General features: G+C 39.9%; 1 long non-coding RNA gene across 1 annotated transcript in view; it reads right to left on the reverse strand.

Moving 5' to 3' along the window:
• The window catches only part of LOC121927783, a 74,930-nt gene extending 53,852 nt beyond the window's left edge, over positions 1-21,078 (reverse strand). The window contains exon 1 of the long non-coding RNA XR_006103336.1: positions 20,993-21,078. This is a non-coding gene — a long non-coding RNA (uncharacterized LOC121927783). The remainder of the gene's footprint in view (positions 1-20,992) is intronic.
• Positions 21,079-22,079: the final 1,001 nt, after the last annotated feature.

Raw genomic sequence — 22,079 nt, forward strand, 5'->3', positions numbered from 1 at the left:
ATATTGAGTACAAATTCCAGCTAATCCAGTCAAAGTTAAGCAGAAACTCTATAGCTATACCTCAATTAATGAAGTAGATGTGTTCTTGGGCATATGTTCTTCTGTACTTGTTTAATAGAAAATTAGATATCAGGGGCAGAAATAACATGGAAAGAATAGGGATATGCTCCTAACGCCACCAAAAAAAAAAAGAGAGAGCAATTAATATATTTAATTGTATTTAATTTTTTTTACTATACTGAAGCTGCTCTGAGCACCAGATCTAGGGAAAGAGCGAGATACAAATATAATAATAATAATAATAATAATAATAATAATAATAATAATATTTCAGCAAACCTTTTTATCCAAAACAATAATATGCACATGTGAAATAAACCATGAGCCTTCCAAAACATTTGGAATCATCTAGAGAACACTTGAAGGCTTCTTCCAACATGGATCCAAGGATGATTTTCTCTATTTCCAACTTTTGTTTCTTTAATGATAACCATTTTGGTTGCTAAACTTAGAGAATCTGGTTGGTATCCTGTTGTGGTGTGAAATCTTCATAAGTGAACTTACATCTGTTGGAATTAGAACTGCACACTTGTGAAACGTTCATATCCAGTAGAAGTCTGTTGTTGCATTACTATGTAGCAGAGTGAGAAAGGTGTCTGGTGCACATTGGTGCCCAATGTAAAACAGGACCAATCTGCATTGGTCCTAGTGCACATTGGGCACTCTTGCCAATGTCCTGATGCACATCTTTGCAATTCAGTAACCAGTTTTCTTAATCCCTCTGCTGCTTAGCTACGTATATGCAAAGTTACATTACATAACTTCCCAGGTCCTTCAGTCTTTGGGAGTCCTAGTCTACTCATGGATAGGTGCAACAGTACACACTGGAGGGCAGTCCCTTTCCATAAGCACACCAGGAGACATCCTTTCCAAGGTTCCACAATCCCTGCATCCCCTAGAAATGCCTCTGCACGGTCTAGAACCTACTTTCTGGTGAGCAGCAAAGTTTTTACATGCCATTATGCCACATTGCCTTCATAGCTGTGCTGGCTAGGTGAGCCTTCCTGGTTTTATTTCCATTTGCCCTCAAAAGGCACAAGTTTCTTTTCTCTCTCTCTCTCTCTCATTCTCTCTCTCTCTCTCTCTCTCTCAGAGACAGAGAGAGAGAGAGTTACTTTCTAGGCCTTCCTATGAAATCTTGGAGATTGTTGTTAGATAAGACACACAAACTCTTTGATTGAGAATTCTAATGACCTCTTTCTAAACTACAAATTCCAAGATTCCATAGACTGTTTTCATGGCAGTTAAACTGGAGTCATGACACTATAATTATGTAGAGCAAAAGGGTTCTAGGAGCACCCTTCCTCACCTGTGTGAGAGACATTTCTTCCACTGAGAATTTTTCAGGTATTTACTTGAACTGCACCTCAAGGACTGAACCTGCAAATCAGCACAATTTGGGGTCAGAGATGTATACATGTTCAGGCTTAGAAGGCATTCCATGAAGGAAAGGAAGAACTGCCTTTGACAATATGTGTCCACTTTGAAAATGTCCCTAAAACTGTGTTCACATCTAAAAGAGGCACAAATATGCTTCAGTCAACAGGGAACTGTGCTCATCAATGCATTTGTCCTTTTAAAAATGTACACAAAAATGTATTCATATTCTTTCTATAAATAATCTGTACCAAACTAGCAGATAAAGCAAGTTCCTACAAATGGAGCTGAGAGATCTGCACTTTCCTAATATTTATAATCCAGACACAATCGATAAGCCAGAAACCAAGTTGTCATGGGATTCTAGATGCCTAGAATCCCACTACAAGATTCACTGATGCCCTATTCAGGCCATCCTGAAAGGCCGGCCTGGGGGCAGAGTCAGGGCATCATGTCCAGATGACACATGCCCCAATTTTGCCCCCAGTGTGCCATGATGTCAGGTGGCACGTGAAACCATGGTGCTCCTCCAGCACTGCATCCATATTATGCAGCGCCGAAGGAACAGCATATAGCCATGGCAATGCAGCTATGGTGAAAAAAGGAGTCACTTTTTGCAGCTCTTTTTTATGCTCCGGAAAGGTCAGGTTGGGACTGCAGTATTCGGTTGCTGTGGCCCTGATCTGGCTGAAGAAGGGGCAGCTGGAAGCTACTGTTTGTACAGCCCCTAAATGTTCAAAATGAGGCATATTTATTCACAAGTAAAAAAATACAATACAGTTTAAAGTGTTGGAAATGTAAGAATGCTAAGCCTTTAAAGAGTTGATCATATCTTACTGACAGTAGCAATGATAAGGTTAAGAGATTTTCAGTCCCCAGCGTCTCCTCATCTCTTATCTATTTTAATCATAGAATCATAGAATCATAGAATCGTAGAGTTGGAAGAGACCACTAGGGCCACCCAGTCCAACCCCCTGCCATGCAGGAAATCCAAATCAAAGCATCCCTGACAGATGGCCATCCAGCCTCTGTTTAAAGACCTCCAAGGAAGGAGACTCTATCACCTTCCGAGGAAGTGCATTCCACTGTCGAACAGCCCTTACTGTCAGGAAGTTCCTCCTAATGTTCAGGTGGAATCTCTTTTCCTGTAGCTTGCATCCATTGTTCCGGGTCCTGTTCTCTGGAGCAGCAGAAAACAAGCTTGCTCCCTCCTCAATATGACATCCTTTCAAATATTTAAACAGGGCTATCATATCACCTCTTAACCTTCTTTTCTCCAGGCTAAACATCCCCAGCTCCCTAAGTCGTTCCTCATAGGGCATGGTTTCCAGATCCGTCACCATTTTTGTCACCCTCCTTTGGACACGCTCCAGTTTCTCAATGTCCTTTCTGAATTGTGGCGCCCAGAACTGGACAAATATTCTAGGTGGGGCCTGACCAAAGCAGAATACAGTGGCACTATTACTTCTCTTGATCTAGACACTATACTTCTATTGATGCAGCCTAAAATAGCATTGGCCTTTTTAACTGCCGCATCACACTGTTCACTCATGTTCAACTTGAGGTCTACTTGGACTCCTAGATCCCTTTCACACGTAGTTTCATTCAGCCAGGTGTCCCCAATCCTATATCTGTGCATTTTATTTTTCCGCCCTAAGTGCAATACCTTACATTTCTCTGTGTTGAATTTCATTTTGTTAGCTTTGGCCCAGCTTTCTAGTCTATTCAGGTCATTTTGAATCTTGATCCTGTCCTCTGGGGTATTAGCTATTCCCCCTAATTTGGTGTCATCTGCAAATTTGATAAGTATGCTCCCAATTCTGTCATCCAGGTCATTGATAAATCTCTCTGAGAAGTAAACTGATACACATAAGGATATGTCCACCTTCTCTTTCTGCCCTCACTTCTACTAAAAGTGAAACTAGGGCTGGTGCCACACCGTAGAATTATTGAAGTCTGACACTGCTTTAGCTGTCATGACACCATCCTATGGAATCCTGGGATTTGTAGTTGTGGCACCAGAGCTCTCTAAAAGAGAAGGCTAAATATCTCACAAAACTAAAAATCACTAAATTCCATAGCCCTGAGCCATGAAGCCTAAGACTAGGATGATCTGTTGCAATACCGTTGCAGAACAGCTTGCTAAAAGCAATTACCCTTTCCCAGAAATAAATTGTCCATATAGCCCTACAGACTGCAAACTCAGGATTCCATTCATTACTTGCCCTGCTAGTAGTTTGGTTTATTGCAACCTATGCCCAAAACTAGGTAACCAGTTACCAGAAATTTATGAGCTTTATCTCTTTAAAAAAATTAAGAGATAACTTTTAAGAACTAAACTATGCACTTTCCATACAGTTAAAGCAATTTCAAACTGCATTAATTCTGCTGTGTAAATGTGGAGTAGATGTAGCCTAGCTTAGTTCAGTGTTAGAAAACGTCAGCATGGCTGCAACCACACTGCAGAAATAATCTAGGTTGACACTGCTTTAATGGACAAAATAAAATAAAATAAAAAAAAAAAAAAAAAAAAAAAAAACCAAGAAAAGGAAAACCAGACTAAGAATTGCAATGCATAGTCTTACCTAAAAGTCCTACTAAGGTGGAGAGGAGGATAAATATAGAAGATGAGATGTCTTAATATTTTATTCATCATTCTAAAAGAAAATATCCCATTATCCATTTTTCAATGGGGGGGGGGGTTGAGGAAAAAACACTGCCCCCCCCCAAATGTTCTACCTTCCCCATGCCTTTACATGTCTAATTGGAACTTTCATTTCTCTTCTATAAAAATGTGGGTAGAATCAACCAGATGAAATTAACCTCTTTTTCCTCCATCTGAAGTGGCTTTGCACTGTAATTTTGACCTGCTTCTTCAGCCTTGATGCCATTCAGAGTGAAGAATTCTACTGGAGCTCAGTCAGTTTTCAGTCTTGCATTAACTTCTCTTTCCTCCCAAGTGTACCAATTTGCCAATAACATCTGCCTGGTAATGTATATCATCTCTTATTATGTTTGATAAAGTGAGTTGTGTCCAAAGGCTGGACAGACAGCTTCCATTGGACACCTCTGTCATGCCTAGTTCCCAATCTATCTTGGCCTGGATGGAAGTATAGGAATCTGCTGAGGATCCTATTCTCCATGGTCTTTCTCTAAGGGACCACAGATTCCATTTCTGGGTAGATTCAAACTCTGCCCTGTTTTCTGGGGGAGTCGCTACTCTAGATGTGCTTTCTTGTAGTCAGAAGATATGCTTGGAACAGTGACTTAGACAAAAGCACAGGGGGCTGACCTCCCTAAAATCAAATAATCCCTACACTTGCATTCCATATGTGCGTTTATGCATACTTGTATCTCCATGTTGTTAGGCATGAAAACAGATGTGTCTTTTTAAAGTGTAGACATGTAAAATTAGATGTGTGTCTGTTTATGTAAGAATGTGTATAAATGTGTGTGTGAAGAATATATGGATGAATAATGGGTTGCCACACAAACCTTTGCTTTGCCATCATCTGCAACCGATGTGTGGTCCCTAGATTAGTCACAGGAGAAGACAGTCCTTAAGTTGGGGGAAAAAATGCTTATACAAAAATGCTCATCTGTCATGGTGTAAATGTGAATTCCTTTCTGCTTCCACATTTTTATTTAGAAAAGTCTGATGCCTAAATTGGGGAAAACACTGGTACACATTATACTATAATCTCATATATTTTTCAAGATGGTTGTTCATGCCTCAGTGCTAAGAGTTCAAATGGATGGTGACTCTGCTGTTCTAACTCAACCATTTCAAAATGGAAATGGACACTGATCCAGGCCATTGACCATGTACTGTTTCACACCATCCAGTTGTCTTTTCAAGGAAAGTGTTGCTTTCCTCCTGAGTCAGGAAGAAGCCTGTGGGAGCCTTGGGTGATCTTGATTTGTTTGTGTGAATTCACAGCTCAGGACACTTCTCTCCCCCTTCCCAACACACACACACACCACACACTATTGTAAATTGGGAAAGTGCCAAGTTTTCATTAAATCTCATAAACTCAGAGCTCCTGCAAGGCTCCATATGGCAAGGAAGCCATCTGCGATTCGTATAGTCTTGCTCCAACAAAACGACAACAGTGTGAAAAACTCTTTTCTCTCGTTGGCAATGAACTGTAAAAGTAATGTTAGTAATAGCTTCTGCAGGCTCAGGAATGACATAATTGACATTGGCTTATGTTGCAAGTATTAGCTGCAAACTCTTGCCAAAAGTTCTGGATTGGTTAATATATTCATGTAAAAGCTGAGACCATAATGGTCAAGGGCCTTCTTAAGAGTCAGCTTTCCATTGAAACATTGGGGTTTCTCTCTTGCTTCAGAAGGACAATATCATAATTGCTCCCCACTATGCAGTTCTCTCTCACTAGAGGAGCCCATTTGCTCAGCCCATGAGCCGAAGCTTGTATTTCTAATTGTTTCAAAACCTTCATGCATGAACTGACTCTCAATCATATCTGTAGCAACATGACCCAGTGTCTGCTATTTAACACAGAGCTGTAGCAAAGAGACTGGGCTGCCAGCCATGTGCACATATGTTTCTTGGAAGTCTGATATTTTCATTTTCCTTCAGATGACCTGAACTGTGAAGTGCATCCATTTACAGTATCCGGGGTTTTCCAGAATGTGTTGTTTTCACCCTCACCCCATCTTTTCCTTCCTTTCCTCCCGCATGCAGAACTCAACAGTTACTTCTATTTAATTATTTTAAAATGAAGGAAGGGGTCTGAGTTCTTCTTTGTATATGTGTATGTGCATGAAGGAATCCTTTTCCAGTCTCTTTGAATCTGAAAGTTTGAGGTCCTCCCCCAACTCCAGGAAATCCTTTTGCGCTCCAGTTGGGTTGGACTAAAACTCTCATCATCTCCAACTGTAACAGAAATTTCAGGAAACTTAGATTTCTAGGATTGGCAGATCAATAGGATCGGCAAGAGGACCTAGTAATTGAAAATCCATAAGTTTATTTCCAGTTGTCGACAAAGGAAAACATTGAACTCAGTGGAATTCAAGTTCCAAAAGCTGAGAACCCCGAACAAGACAAAATGGCTCTTTTTATATTATTCAAGACAAAGAAGCTTCTTCAATACACCTGATTGGCTAATTACAATTTAAACATACAGAATTCTTACAATCAGAACAGAAATACATGCATACATTAAAACTGCATCATTACTATTTACCCCTCCTGTAGGAATTCAGTGGAATTCATCTTAACCTTGCTTCTGAATGTCTTTATCTCAGTAGTTTATGTTATGTCTTTCTACTGGTGCCAGCTTCCATCTAGGTCAAGATGCACTCACTATTCCTTTCCTCTAGTAACTCCAAGCCTTTATTTAAAAACTATCTCTCTGGCTGACAAAGATGACTCCATCTTTCTATAGTTTTTATATTTCAAAAAGGAATTTCCACCACACAACCAGCATAGGCATTGGGTTTGTGTTGTCTGGAATTAGTGGAAATTGTATGTCAGTGAAGGCAACCAGCTTGGGAAAGGGTGTTCTAGAGAATTCCATCCAGAGCAGTTTAAAGAGCTCAGTGGAACTGTGCAGCATTCAAAGGCTGGAACAAATGTTTAGAAAAACAACACCTAAGACCCATAAGATTTCCTTTCCCACCTCACCCAGCCTACTGTTTTTATAGATAGGCTGAGCTGAAACGCAGAAGCATTTCATAGTTTGTTTAGATAAGTAAGTGGCAAAACAAATTGGACCTGTTCCTAAAGGCTTCATGCAAGTTGTGTGCCTTTCTTTCTTTTTGCCCAGATGTCACTGGGAATTTCTCCAAAGAAATGACAGAGTAAGAGCAAGTGTGATTTTGGAGTAAAGTCTGAAATATTTCCATTTATGGGAAGGCTCACACATTGCCCTGAAAAGCCATTCCACTAACTGTTCTTAACTCTGTTAGCTATCCTGTGTCTCTCATAGGACTAGAATTCCCAGGATCCCCTTGAGAGAAGTGGTGATACCTGGAACTAATTTATATGTATGACTAACCTCAGTTTGTGGTGCATAGCAATCTGAGGACATTACTGCACAGAGCTTTTCAACCACAAATACTCTGTAAAGAAGTGGCTTTGGCATTACTCATTGCATGATGCCACGTCCAAGCCATAGCTGTCTTGTCCCCCACTCATCCTTTGCCATTTATCGGGGAAACCCATGAATGATCCAATCGTATGAGTCCTCAAGTGTAAAATGTTGCTTCCAGTGGAGTTGCGTGATTGTCAGACACAATATATCAGTGTCCCCTTTCCCCTCACTATTCTAAAGTACCCTGATAACCTTTATTATTCTTTGCTATTTATTTTCTTTCTTTTTTCTTTTCAATTCTTAAGAAATCAATCCAAGCAGCAGAGCTTGGAACTGCACTAAAAAAAAAAACCCCCCCCCCCCCCCAAAAAAAAACCCTAAAGGCATGCTAGGGCATAAGGCAGGAAGGCAGGGTTAAGGGAGAGGTCAGAAAGAGAGCATAATGGGGGCAGAAGCCCCTGTTGCATAACAGAAAGGTGTGGTGATGGCTGCCCAAAAAGCGGTATGTTCCCATTTTATTTTTATTTGCATGACTGCTGCAAGGACAAGGCTTGTGCGCAAGAGTCCTGAGTTATATGTGCTAACATGTCTGGATTGTTTCCCTTCCTCAAAGATTGTAGAATGGCTGAGTTCCTTGAGTCATTTGGATGTTTCTGACATCCCTTCCACTATGTTTTGACACACATAAGAAGGAACATTCAATGTGTTGGAGGACAACCTGAGAAATATCACATTCAAAACCCAAACTGGATTTGCTTTTGATGATATAATTTGACACTGAAAACAACAGAGTTTGGAAAGTTACTTTAAAAAAAGTAATTTTCCTATGTAACTATTTACACCTCCCTAGCAATTCATTGCCACACAACCCATTTTCTACAGTTGCCTTTACTAGGATGTGAATTTAGTAGTAATTGCTCAAAAATTGTAGTACATTGTTACATGTGTTGTTGCTGTTGTTGTTTCTTTGTGTGCCTTCAGGTTATTTCTGACTTATGGCAACCCTAAGGCAACCCTGTCGTAGGGTTTTATGGTGCTGAGAGTGCATGAGTCACCCAAAGTCACCCAGTGGGTTTCTATGGCTGAATGGCAACTTGAACCCTGGTCTTACCTATGCTATTTTCCCATTATCTTTTAATTGGGGGGAGAGGGTACACTTTAAAATTAAGAAAATGGCCTAAAATGGAGGGGGAGTCCCTCAAAATGCCTCCAAAAAGCATTCTTAACTCCCCTCTCTGAAAAAAACAAATAAACATTACTTGCTGCAAAAGAAGAAGTAACAATGGTGCGGTACAGACCATGCAAAAGGGGAGGCCTGCCGGTGACCTATTTCCCTCCAGAGAAAAGCCGCAGTTGCCAAACCGCATGGCTTCCCTCCAGAGAAAAAAGAAACTGGAAAAAACGAGTTCTTTTTGCACCGCAGGGTGGATGTCACAAGTGCGCCAATGACATACTTGCAACGTAAGCAATGCGTGGCACCGTGTGGACACCGTGTGGCGCTTACATCACAATGGGGGTGCCCGTATACATGGAATACCAGCATTGTTACAGCGCCACTCCGTATTAGGGTTAGGGGCCAAGCGGTTGCTGCATGGTGCCTAACCCTAGTATCGCTGGGAGTACGCCACATTTGGGTGGTCTGTACCGCACCAATGTTACCAGTCATTTTGTTGTTGTTGTTGTTGTTGCTGCTGCTGTGTGCCTTCAAGTCCTTTCCAACTTATAGTGACCCTAAGAAAGGTTTGTTCAAGGTTTTCTTGGCAAGATTTGTGCAGAGGGTGTTTGCCTTTTGCATTCCTCTGAGGCTGAGAGAGTATGACTTGCCCAAGATCAGCCCGTGGACTTTCATGGCTAAGCAGGGCTTCGAACCCTGGTCTCCAGCATTGTAGTCCAACACTGAAACCACAACACCCCACTGGCTCACAGTCATTATGTTATGTTATGTTTTAAAAAGGAATATCCTTCTCTTTAAGTTGCCCTAAGAACTAATTGGCTACAAGTAACATAATTACTGTGCTTGTAGCACATTACTTGTAAGCTCTAGATATTAATCTTTTCTGAACTTAGAAGAGAAAGGCTATATTGTTACTATAATTATTAGTAGTAATATTACTAGTCGTATAAACTTTAAAACAGTGGTGACCACAGCTCTCTTTACCCCATTCCTTCTATTAATAATGATTGATTACAGGATACTGACAATGGTTAAACCTCTTATTTAATCCATTTTTTTTTTGGATCTATTAAATCAAGGAGAGCACAGCTCTGAGTTTTCAAGAGCTGAGGTGGGCTATTGATGACCAGGGCTGTTGGAGGTCTGTCATTCATTGGGCTGCCATAAGTAAAACCCAACTTAATGGCAAATAACAGAAAAGCTCTGGCAGTACTTGGTTGAGCTGCTTTTATATCACTGAGTGGGGGAGCACTTAGAAAGGTAGCTGACACTGTCAGGGATGATGGGAGTTGTGGCTCTTCACCTGGCCTGGAACTCACCACCTGGTTGTGCACCACGCTGACCAGTTTTGGCCAGTTGTTATATCTTTGCAAGAGCTGCAGAGAACAGGCTGAAGACCCCGACAAACTCTCCAAGCCTTCTCACTCTTGCTTCCACAGAAGTCTTCACCCTTCTTCACCAGGGTCCTGCTGGTTCTTGTAGCTTCACCCAAGACACCAGACAACTCAGTAGTCTTATATAAAAGATCTACTTTATTCTACTATATACACAGCTCCAAACAATACTCAACTCCTCACTCTACAATCCACAACTACTACCCACAAAATACATTGGGATCCATATTCATTAATATAGTCAAAGCAAGGTACCACCTACTGTGGTCTGTTTCCACCCAGTAGGCGTGTACATCATTCCCATTGGTTCTCTTTGTTCATCCTACAATTAATGATTTCATCATCTCAGCCTTGACCACTTTACAATTGTCAGGTATGTCCAATTATTCACTATGCATTTCTTGTCCTTGGCACTCAGTACTTGTTAATTGTATTACCATTCACACCTGTGTGGTTCTCCATTGGCTTCTGCTGAGTCACTCTGACTCTCACATACATCTTTTATTTCTCTTACTGTATAACCCATGTGGCTTTTTCCTTAACATTTCTTAAGATACTAAAGTCTCAAATGATCTCTGTCTGCCACTAGCTGGATGACTCAGAAAGAAATGGGGCAAATGGAAAAGCCACAGAAAGAGAGCAGTGGAGGAAGCTGGATGGAGACAAGGGCTGAATCTACACTGCAGAATTAATACATTTTGGCATTGCTTTAATTGTCATGGCTCAATGCTATGGAATTCTGGGATTTGTAGTTTCATGAAATATTTAGCCTTCTCTGTCAGAGAGTGCTGGTGCCACAACGAAGTACAAATCCATTGATTCCATAGGATGGAACCATGACATTTAAAGTATCAAATAGCATTCCTTCTGCAGTATGACAACAGCCAAGGAGTAGACCACAACATGAGAAGCAGGTAATATGACAGAGGATATAAATGAAAGTTTTGAAATAGAGAAATATTTAAACCCTGTCTGGACATTATCAAGCAAGCTAACATAGTCATATAAGGAGTGCATGCATATTGGTCCTACATACCCCTCCCCCCCATCTTTTACAATCCAAGATCATTTGTGTTTTCTAACAATATTTCTTAGCTTTAACAAGAGTTTTAGGATTTTTTTTTATTCAAGAAGGCTCTGGGTAGGAAAATAAAATTGCTAGAATACATATATATGTAAATGTATTTGCAGCTCTGTCCTCTTTTTTATCTCTATTTTTAAAGCACATTTGACACAGTCTGAATGTGAGGACTGTATAGAGTGGAGAAGTTTCCACTTATGAACCTTTTGGATTAGGGGATGGGCACAAAGTAACCATTCCCTTAAAAAATAATTCTCTGACCAAGTTCCATGATACCTGAACAGGCCAACAAAAATGGGGAGAAGGGAAGATGCCAAGATGACTAAAAAAAACATTGGGATGACAGAATGGGCAGAAAGTGGACAAAATCTACATAAAAGAGAGAACAAAAAAAAAATCCTCTCTCTTGCCCCCGTACTATGTAATTATGGCTATATCATGCTATTTCCTTCTTGTTTGGAGCTTTTTCCTGATAACATACCATAATGTACCTCCCCTCCACCCCCCTGTATTTCATTATCAAATCTTTGTGTACATTGTATACATTGTTCCAGGGTTAGTTTTGTTCATTAACTGAAATAGTTTTGCTCTGTTTACTCAGCATGTAGCTCATGTGCTGGTTGGGAATGGCAAAACCATGTACACTAAATGACTTGAGCAAGCTGAGTTTCCTTTTCTCTATATAGCTTGAAATCCCCCATACATTTGCTTGAGACCAGGGCTGGTGGAGCATAATGAACACTGATTATATATGTATATATATGGGGTACTGGAATAGGAAGGAAGCTTAGGTTTGGTCTCAGGAGGCTTGTGTGTGGGTTGCTAATAACAAAACCTTTCAGCTGGCTTTTTATAGGTAGGGGCTCACAAGGATAACATGGATTACATTTCAGAATATTGCCAAACCACAGACACTAATCTGTTTATGCATTCTGATTTTAGCTGCTGCTGGGATCAGCACAGCAATTGACTAAGATTTCTGCTGTGACTGATGTCACTTCTCATCATCGCACTGATGACCACTGCAGCTTTTTTGGTTTTTCATTTGAATATTTTGTACCAGAGGGTTCTTGAGTTATTGAATAGACACAACTGATTATTGGATCAACCTCTTGTTAAAACAGAGAAATGGGGATGTTCATAGACCACTTATTGTTTGATTAAAAAGGTATATAAATACCCAGTATATGCACTTATGTAAAGATGAATTCTGACTTTCTGATAACACTACATGAATGTTCTGATGCATGTTGAGCACGGCTCATAGACTCAGAGAATTGGAAGGGACCACAAAAGCCATGTAGTCTTCCTCATATATATATATTTTCCAGATGCATTTTCTGTATTTATTTATGTATCTCTCCTAAGGCATGCATTCTGCATATATTTTGCCATTGAATAAAATATATTTGCAAGCATTTTTCCAGTTCTATGAATTGTTAGCTATTCACATATTGAAAATCATGCTAAGGGTTTTGTAGTTAAGGAATGAACTGCAAATCTCACACATGTGCAAGGTGTTCTTCATCCCCCAATTAGTCCCAGGAGATGAGAATGTAACTATGGGCCCATACAGACTGGCCGAAATATAGCTGCTTTGGGTCACATTGGAGGTATGCTGTAATTATACATGTGCCCTAAGAGGCCAGAAGCTGTGCCAAAGTTGTGGTCCAGTCTTTAGGACTGGTGTGTGGCTTTGGCATGGCTTCTGGTCCCTTAGGACGCATGCATCATTTAAACTGCATATCTGCAAAGTGACCCGAAGCAGCTTTATTTTGGCCAGTCTGAAAAGGCCCTTTGAAAAGGATCTTAAATCTACACAGATTCTTTTCCATGCCTAGTTAAATCAACAATCCAAAGATGTTCCAGAATGATATCACAAATTATTGTTAACATTTGACATGCAGAAGAGTGGATCCCATACTCCCCCCCCCAAAAAAAATGTCATCCCAAAATGAATGTGCAGTCTTGCTCTGATCCTGATACCATCTGTTCAAGATCTTGTAGTGATACAAATGCAGTAAGTGACACTTCTATTTGCCTGTGGGTTTTCATAAATGCTTCATTCATTTATGAAAGGTATTCACAAATTCATTTATATTCTTCATTTATAAATGAAGTATATCCATAAATTCATACACCTCCACAGAAAAAAGATCTTAAAACTGATAAGAAAATGGTGTAAAACCCATGTAAAAAATAAGTTCCACCAACATATCTCTAAAATTCCCTTCAAAAGTAAACTTTGTAAGTAACTATATCAATTAATTAATAAACATTCTACCTTTCTCTCAATATGGGATCCAAGGCAGTTTACAATACAAGTTAAAACAGATTATAACTAAAACAATGTATAGTACAAAAGTGCACAGGACATTAATCAGACAGTCCAGTTAAAGCATTTAAAACAGTTAAGAAACACATTCAAAGCACTGTAAAGAGAAAAATACAACCCATCCCTTTAAAGGATCCTTCTGCCACCACCAATTAAAAGCAGAGGATTGACTTAAATCAAAAGGGCTTTGTCTGCTGTTGAAGAGAGATCAGAGAGGAGGTCAGCATAGCCCCTGCTATAGCCTAGGAACAGCCAAAGAGAAGGCTCTTTTTCATGTTCTCACTAAAGCCTTTGAGAGACCAAGAGAAAGTCCCCGCCCCAAAGATTGTAAGTCTTGGAAAGCTCATAGGTGGCAAGCCAGACTTTCAGAAACCATTACTCATTACATCAACTAGAAGCCATTAATCATTATACCAATGAAGGAACTTCACTCTTATTTATTTCATTACTTTTGTAATATGACTTTGTTAAACCCTTGGTAAACACTCCTCCATAACTAATAATGACAAGTGTAGGAATTCTGTGGCCCTCTACATGTTCTAGGACTGCATCTCCCATCTACATGAGACAACATAACAACTGATGAGGAATGCTGGTAGTAGCATTCAAATACTTCTGAAAGGCTGCAGAATTCCTTCCTCTGAGTTACAGCTGTTTTACTTGTAACCCATTACTTCAAAGCTCTGTTCATAGGTCATAGCTGGAACCTAGGGCAGCTAGCAATGAATCGTCTCCAGGGCTTGAAAGAGGTTACTTGTATGGACCTCCTAGAATCTCCCAGTAATGCTGACAAGTGGAATCTGTAGTCCAAAAAAGTAACATTTCCAAGTCCTGTCTTATGTTTCCAGATTTATGTTAAAGAGCTTTGATACACACAGATTTGGTCAAGTTGTGTAACGAAGCAGCAACCTACAATTTGCACTCAGCTGTCAAAGGGATCTAAACATGTAGTAAACGTGGGGTAAGAAAATCAGCAGAACAAACACCAGGGAGAGAAATAAAAGGTGGCAGAGCACCAGAGGCATAATAAGCTCAGTGGGAGAGCGGGTCAGAACATGAGGCTTTCTTTTCTTCATTGACTCTAAATGATCATAATGACCTTTTAGCCAGATTTTCTCACCCTCTCCAGGCTTAGGTGAAATCTTGCACTGGTGGCAAGCTCAGCCTTTGATCCTGCTCCATTGAAAACAAGAGAGTGGTGCCAGAAGTGTCCAGACATTCAGTGTCCTTTCTCCAAGGTATTTCCCAGAGTAGTTTGAGAATAAAGTGCTATTTCTCTAGCAGCTCAGGGAAGGGGCTACAGCGGGGGGGGGGGGGCTTGTGCTCATTCATTCTCAGGTTATTCTGAGTAAAGGGAATGAAGGAGGAAGGCACAAAAAGCCCAGCCCCTTATCTTCTATGAAACAGTTGCTGTAAAATTCTGGAAGTTGGTGTAAATAAAACAATGCTTGTGGTTAATCTTAATGGATGGTAGAGCTGATGGTGGATCAACATCAAGCTTGGTGTGGTGGATGTTCCAAGATTCTCTGCACCTGCATGAATGTTTTCTTTTACCAAAACAAAACATTTGCAAAACAATCCCATGTATGTCTACTCAGAAATCACATTCAGTCAATCCTGCTCCCAATAGGTGAGTAGAGGACTGAAGGGTTCATTTTATTTTGCAGATGATTGTTCTTCATTTGTTGTTTTTTCCAAAATAAAGAAGTACTTTTTACCATAGTAAAGACATAGCAAGATGTTCTGGAACAGCTTTCTGGGAACACCAGTTGCTTATATTTTATTTATCTGGACACCTATTTTATTGATATCTTGACTTTCTTCCAATGTGTGTTTCTTTTTAAAAAGAAAAAGGAAAGGAAAGAAAAGGAAGAAAATCATAGCCGGTCTATAAATTATTTCAGTCATTCACTTACTCAGTTTAATTGTGTATTTATTTTATGCTCCAGCTTTCTTTCAGTGCAAGACCCAAGGTCATGTAAACAATCAATTAAACGAAGAATACAGCTAAAGATCTATCACTCAAAACATTAAATAGCCATTAAAAATAATAAAATAAATCATCATAACAAAAAAAGAACCCACTAGAGAACAGAATTCACTGGAGAACAAAAATTAAAATGGAAACCTTCCACAAATTTAAAATATTTCTTGGTTAACAAGGCTAAAGATCTGTAATATCAAGTTGTGACCAAATGGAAGGGTGTTTACCAGAATGATAGGAGAAAAGACTGTCAGACCACAGCAGACATCCAGAATGGTATTTGAGGAATTTAAGGGCTAGAGTCTTGTCTGGTTTTCAGATTGGATGTGTGAAGGAGACTGTGTTTGTCATCCTGATAGATGGATTATGCCAAACAATGGATAAAACAAAGCAATGGTATTACAGGCCCTGCTAAAACTCTCAGCAGTCTCTGATAATACTTTTTATGTTATCTTTCTGAGCTACTTCACACACTGGAATCGGAGGATGGTGGTATCATGGTAGCTATACTTCTTTCTGGCTTTCTAGGAGGTTTTTGTTCAATCTCATGACCATGAGGGGGAGGGCTATTTTCATCTATGAAACCTTGGAGGTGGCTCAAGTCAACATTATGAAGCCAGATGTATTAGTACAGTCGGCCCTTCTTATACACAGATTTCTTATACACGGATTCAAGCATCCATGGTTTGAAAATGTTTATTTTAAAAAAGTATACATTTCAAATATCAAACCTTGATTTTCCATTTTTTATAAGGGGCACCATTTTGTTATGTCATTATATTTAATGGGACTTGAGCATACATGGATTTTGTTATCCACAGGGGATCTTGGAACCGAACCCCAGAGTATAACAAGGGTCCACTGTATACAGTTGGTCCATGTATCCATAGATTCTTCATCCATGGATCCAACTAAGCATGGCTTGAAAACATTTTAAAAATACTGTATATAAATTCCCCAAAGTAAACCTTGATTTTGCCATTTTATATAAGAGACACCATTTTACCAAAGCATTGTATTTAATAGGATTTAAGCATCCTTGGATTTTGTTATCCATTGGGGCTCCTGGAACCAAACCCCAGCAGATACAAAGGACCTACTGTAATTGAAAAGATAAAATAATGGCCAGATCTGTTCTCAGCATGCTGTATACTCAGGCAGCTGCTACAATCTCAGTGTCCTAGTTGGACCTTCCATTATACTGACATCAGCCTTGTGCCTCTACTCTTGTCTGCTGAATCTGGGAGATGCCACTTGTATTTTCTACAAGGCATCCAAACCACCTTTGATATAATGCACCTTATTACATGACTGCTTCCACCTAATGCTGTTACCATTTCCAGGTGATCTCAATGAAGACAACAATGATCAGGCAGCAGGGGGAGGGGACATTGCAGAATAACTTTCAATTAGTACCTTCAAACCTAGAACTGACTTTGGTAGGGAAAGAAGTCCCAAACAAAAAAAAAGGTTTATCAGAGAGACAGAAAGAGAGAGCAACCTTGCTATATATTCACCCAGGGAGATCATTATCATTGCCAGGAGCAATTTTCTTACAGTTCACTTTACACTGTTGGGCACCCCCATTAAAGACTTTAATAAGTCCTTTTTGCACTGGGGCAGTTCCTTTAAAAATCAGCCTCTAAAAAAATATATAATTTTAAAAAAAACAGCCTCTAGAAAATGTGTACTTTCATTATTTCATTCAACAAGACATATTATCCTTGTTCCAGTTTAATGACAACGACTGAATTAAAGAAAAATGAGATTGATGGTATTGTGTTTGTAGTGTTTCTGCAGCCTTGATGAATCAGGGATCAGCTCATCTCCAATTCCACTTAATGATACTGTCTATATTAATGTATGAGTCAACCTCGTGTATACCTTGAGGACAGGTTTGAGGCCAAAATTATGGATTTTGTAAGACCCATGGATAAGTTGACGGCGAAATATAGGAGTGTGCAATAAAAAATGTGAAGGACAGAGCAAATGAAAATAATGCCAAAGAACTTACCAAATTCTGGCAGGCATAACTGTTTGTTCTCACCCTAAAAGATGGATGGATAAGGAGGCAACTAAGGTTGTATGATGTATGGGGTAGCTGTACGATGGATGTGTGAGGGAGGTGACCAGGTCTAAGAAAACATGCACATGTTGGGAAAGATGTAAAGGAAAGAGTTAAGGTACAGTATTTTATCAGAAAAGGAACGATCCCCTTGTCTTAGTAGAGTGGTGAAAAGTGAGAGTTTAGTCCATTTTAGGAGGACCTAAGAGAAGTGCCAATCCCCTCTACTGGCTTGGCACTCCTTTGAGAGTAGTGCCAGAGAGCCAGTGCCACCACTATTTTCCCTCCCAGGCATTCAAAGGGCTAAAGTGATGGCACAGTTGACAGACTAGAGCAGGATCAGTGCTTCTTTTAGATTCTTTGAGGATGGACTAAGCTCTCACCTTCCATCACTCTACTCAGAGAAGGGGGTGGTTCCTTTTTTTAAAAAAATAAGAGGTAAGGAACAGCACTTATATTGACCAATGGATAAGGTGATCCAGGTTTTTCTACATAAGGGTATATATAGTATTTTGTTTCTGGGAACGTTTCTGGGAATGCCAGATTCCTAGACTGAGAAGCCAATAACTAGTCTACCTTCTATGAATTGCAGGAGAGCAGTGCCAGTCAGTTACTGGAACCAAAGAATTAAAAAGCCATTAACATTCTGTGGGGTCATTCTCTTGCCCTTCTTCATTGAGGCCTGTTTAATGCAATGCTGTTCTGCAAAATTCTTAGCAAGCTTCCAATTTTGACTGTAGCAGATGTTTAGCCTTAAAAATTGACATTTCGTGTACAAAATGTGACCAATAAAAGTGAGGGAAGTAGGATGAAGAAAACTGTATGATGTCTACTTCTTGAGCATCCAGAAGAATAACCATGAGCTACAACTGATGTTTTTGATGGAAAAGAGAATGTGGAAACACACAAAGAAATTGGTGTTTCCAAGGATGAAACCATTCTGAAAACACATAAGGGGGTATTTTTATGTTACATTCAACACAAGTACAGTCTATGAGCTCCCCCCCCCCTTATTTCCTAAAAAGGAAACCTTTTTAATCCAAAAGTCTTCACTATCGTCATCTATATATCTACATGCCCACATAACCTCCCCCTGCCCCCACCACCTGATCTCTCTTCCCTCATGCCCTGCCTCCCGATCCCTCTTCCCCTGCCACCTGAACTTACTTCCCCCCAACCTCTGCCTCCCAATCTTTTTTCCCTGCCACCTGATCTTTCTTCCCACTGCCCCTGATCGTTCTTCTCTCCTCCCACCGGATCAATCTGCAGGTCCTAAGTAGGGAAACAACAAGGAGGATGCGGAAGTAGGTCAATGTGAATACCAGTGCAACATACACAGTGCAGGTACCATACTTGTATTGAAGCAGGTGTGCAATAAAGATTGCTTCAATATCGGTATGTTTTTGTGTGCAGCAATTGGTAAATTGGCAGCACCTGGTAAAGTCAACATATTTTGTGCAAGTGTGCCCACTTCTACATTATCTGTTAGACAGGAAGACATGGACACTCACTATCTTAAAGCTGGATACCACCCAAAGATTCTCCTGTCTCCCCCACTCAAGGTCTGGTTCATCATCATATCATCCACTGAAATACATACAGATGGCATATCAATGTTCCACACGACATTATCAGATTTCCCACACTGGAGGAAGTTGCTACTGAATAAATAGCCAATATCATTTATTCACACAGTACAGACTGAGGTGGGAATCATGCAGCCTTCTGGATGTTTTTTGGACTGCAAGTCACAGAAGCCCTAACCAGCACAGTCTCTACTCCTCCACCATTTCACAGTTGAAAACCAGGAAATATGCAGCCAAGCAACATCAGAATTTGGTCAAAGATGGCAAAAGTTATTACTAGGAAGAACATACAAGCTAGGAGAGACTGAAGCAGTTTTCTTTTGTCTGGTTCTATTGGGACGGGGAATCTTTTCCTCTTCCTAAGTCAACTGAATGCAAACTACTTTTGTACTTTGAATTCCATTTGCAGCAAATGAAATACTGCATATACTTATGTGTAGGTCTAAAACTTTGAGTAAAAGTTGACGCCCAAAACCTGGGTCAACTTATCCATGTGTCAATGCAAGTGCTGTACCTTAACTTAAAATAAGAACCATCTCCTGCTCTGAGTAGAGTGGCAAAAGACAAGAGATTAGTCCATCCCTGGAGAACCCCAAAGAAGCACCAACCCCCTCTAATTCTCTCCACTGTGGTGCTGCTTCTGGCCTTTTTGAATGCTTGGAGAGGAAAATAGCAGCATTCTTTGGCATCATTTTCCTTTTCTTCATTCTTTACATCCTTTGTTGCATGCCCCTAAGTTTTACAGTCGATTTATACATGGGCCATGTCAAAATTCATAATTTTGGCCCCAAAACCTGCCCTTGACTTGTACATGTGGTCAACTTATAGTTGAGTATATACAGTATATTGAGGACAAAGGGGAAATGCAGGGGAGGAGAGAAAAACTGGGTCCTTTAAAAGCAGCTGGAAAAGTAAGGTGACAGAAGATTAATCACAACTATCCCTATGAAACTGGGACAGATGGGGGTATGACAGCCAATGTGAAGAATGATGGCAGTTGCGGTCCATTAATATCTGGAGGGCCACATGATTATAAATCCAATGATTCTTCACTGCCTTACCATGTAAAAGAAGACTGGCATTTATGTATCACTTTTAACATGTTGTGCAAACTAAAAATGTAAGACCATGTAAAACTAACCCAGAACTGTAGGGGTTCCATGAATATCCATATGAGTTTAAACTTTCCTTTGCTATTATTATTTATTATATTTATTTATATCCCGCTCCCCCCCCCCGCCCCCCCCCCAAAAAAGATCAGGACTCATAGTGGCTTTGAAAGAATAAAACTGAAAACATACAACAGTAAGTATTGAAATAGAATTAAGATGTTCCAGTATTAAAACACACCACTCATTAAAAGAATAAAAATGCAGTTAAAACAGATAAAAGCTCTCAAAAGGAAGTCTTCTTTAAGACTTAGAAGCCAGAGTGAGAAACGTTGCTCTAGATGCCAAAATGGAGTTTACCAATCCCACCATCTCTCTGATCTGCCTAGATGCCATTATCTTTCCAGCCCTAAAAAAAAAAACAGTTGGCACAATCCTTATTATGTCTGCCTGAGGGTGGTGGGGGCATCCAGCAAGGTAGGGCAGGGAGTACTACCCTTCTTCTAAATCCTTTCAGAAACACTCACTCTCTGAACACTATGAAGTGTTCAGAATATGAATAATTTTCCCAGAGACATCTTGGATGCTGCTGTCTCAGTTTGGAACCGCATTTTTGTTTTTTAGTAAAGCTTTTTTGTAAAGAGTGATTTAAAATAAAATAACAAGGTCTTTTCTTATATTCAGAGCTAGAAGCAGCAACGTTCTGTGCAGAAAATAATAATAATAATAATAATAATAATAATAATAATAATAATAATACCTGCTTACCAATTTAATGAATTCAAGACTCTACAGAGAGATTCCCATACAGTCAATGGCTCAGCATAAGAAAGACTGTTTTGTTTCCAGCCTCTTCATCAAGAAATGAAATGCAGGAATTGAGTCAATTTGCTAGATGAAACTGTGTGAAAAGAATAAATGAACCAGAGGTATTTCAGTAGAGTTTCATTATTATGCATAGAGTTCCCTGAAGATAATCTCCTCTCAGGCAGTAATGGTGAAAATCCCAGTGGCTGGGACAGGGCTAGTGAATGTGGAGTACTATGCCACCTTTCTAAGATTCAAGGAATTTTTCCCCCTGAAATTAAATGTTGCCTTTCTCTTCATTCACATTTGAAATTGTGTATTTTTGTTGCTGTTTATGTTTTAGCTAATGCACATGAATGCAGCACACATATTAAAAGCCTTTCTTTTCCTCGCTCTCTCTCCAAACATAGGATGTACAGTATACACTATGATCAGGGCATAACATCCTATTCAGGGCCTTATAGAGTGCATGTACACAGTAGAAATAATGCAGTGTGACACCAGCTGGAGTGCTGTAGCACCATCCAATGGAATCCTGGGATTTGTAGTTTTACAAGATCTTTAGCCTCATCTGCCGGGGAGTGGCTGGTGCCTCACAAACCTACTGATCCCAAGAGTCCATAGAATGGAGCCATGTCAGTTAAAGAGGTGTCAAACTGCATTGTTTCTACAGAGTAGATGTACCCATGGTGCTATGGTTCTACTTTAACTGCCATGAAAATCTATGGAATCCTGGAATTTGAAGAGGCACATTTAGAGCCAGCTTAGTGTGGTGATGTGAGTGTTAGACTGTGACTCTGGAAACCAGGGTTTCAATCCCCACAAAAGCAGACTGGATGACCTTGGGCAAATCACACTCTTTCAGCCTCAGAGGATGGCAATGACAAATAAATCTTGACAAGAAAAACCTATGATAGGTTCACCATAAGTCAAAAATGACTTGGAAGCAAACAAAAATTTAGAATTATCAGCTAGTAAGATCCTCTTGTGTCTCACCATATGAGAAACTCCAGCATTCTGTAGGATGCAGCCATGAGAGTTTAAGTGG

Source organism: Sceloporus undulatus, chromosome 4 (genome assembly GCF_019175285.1).
Source record: "Sceloporus undulatus isolate JIND9_A2432 ecotype Alabama chromosome 4, SceUnd_v1.1, whole genome shotgun sequence".
Taxonomy (NCBI): Eukaryota; Metazoa; Chordata; class Lepidosauria; order Squamata; family Phrynosomatidae; genus Sceloporus; species Sceloporus undulatus.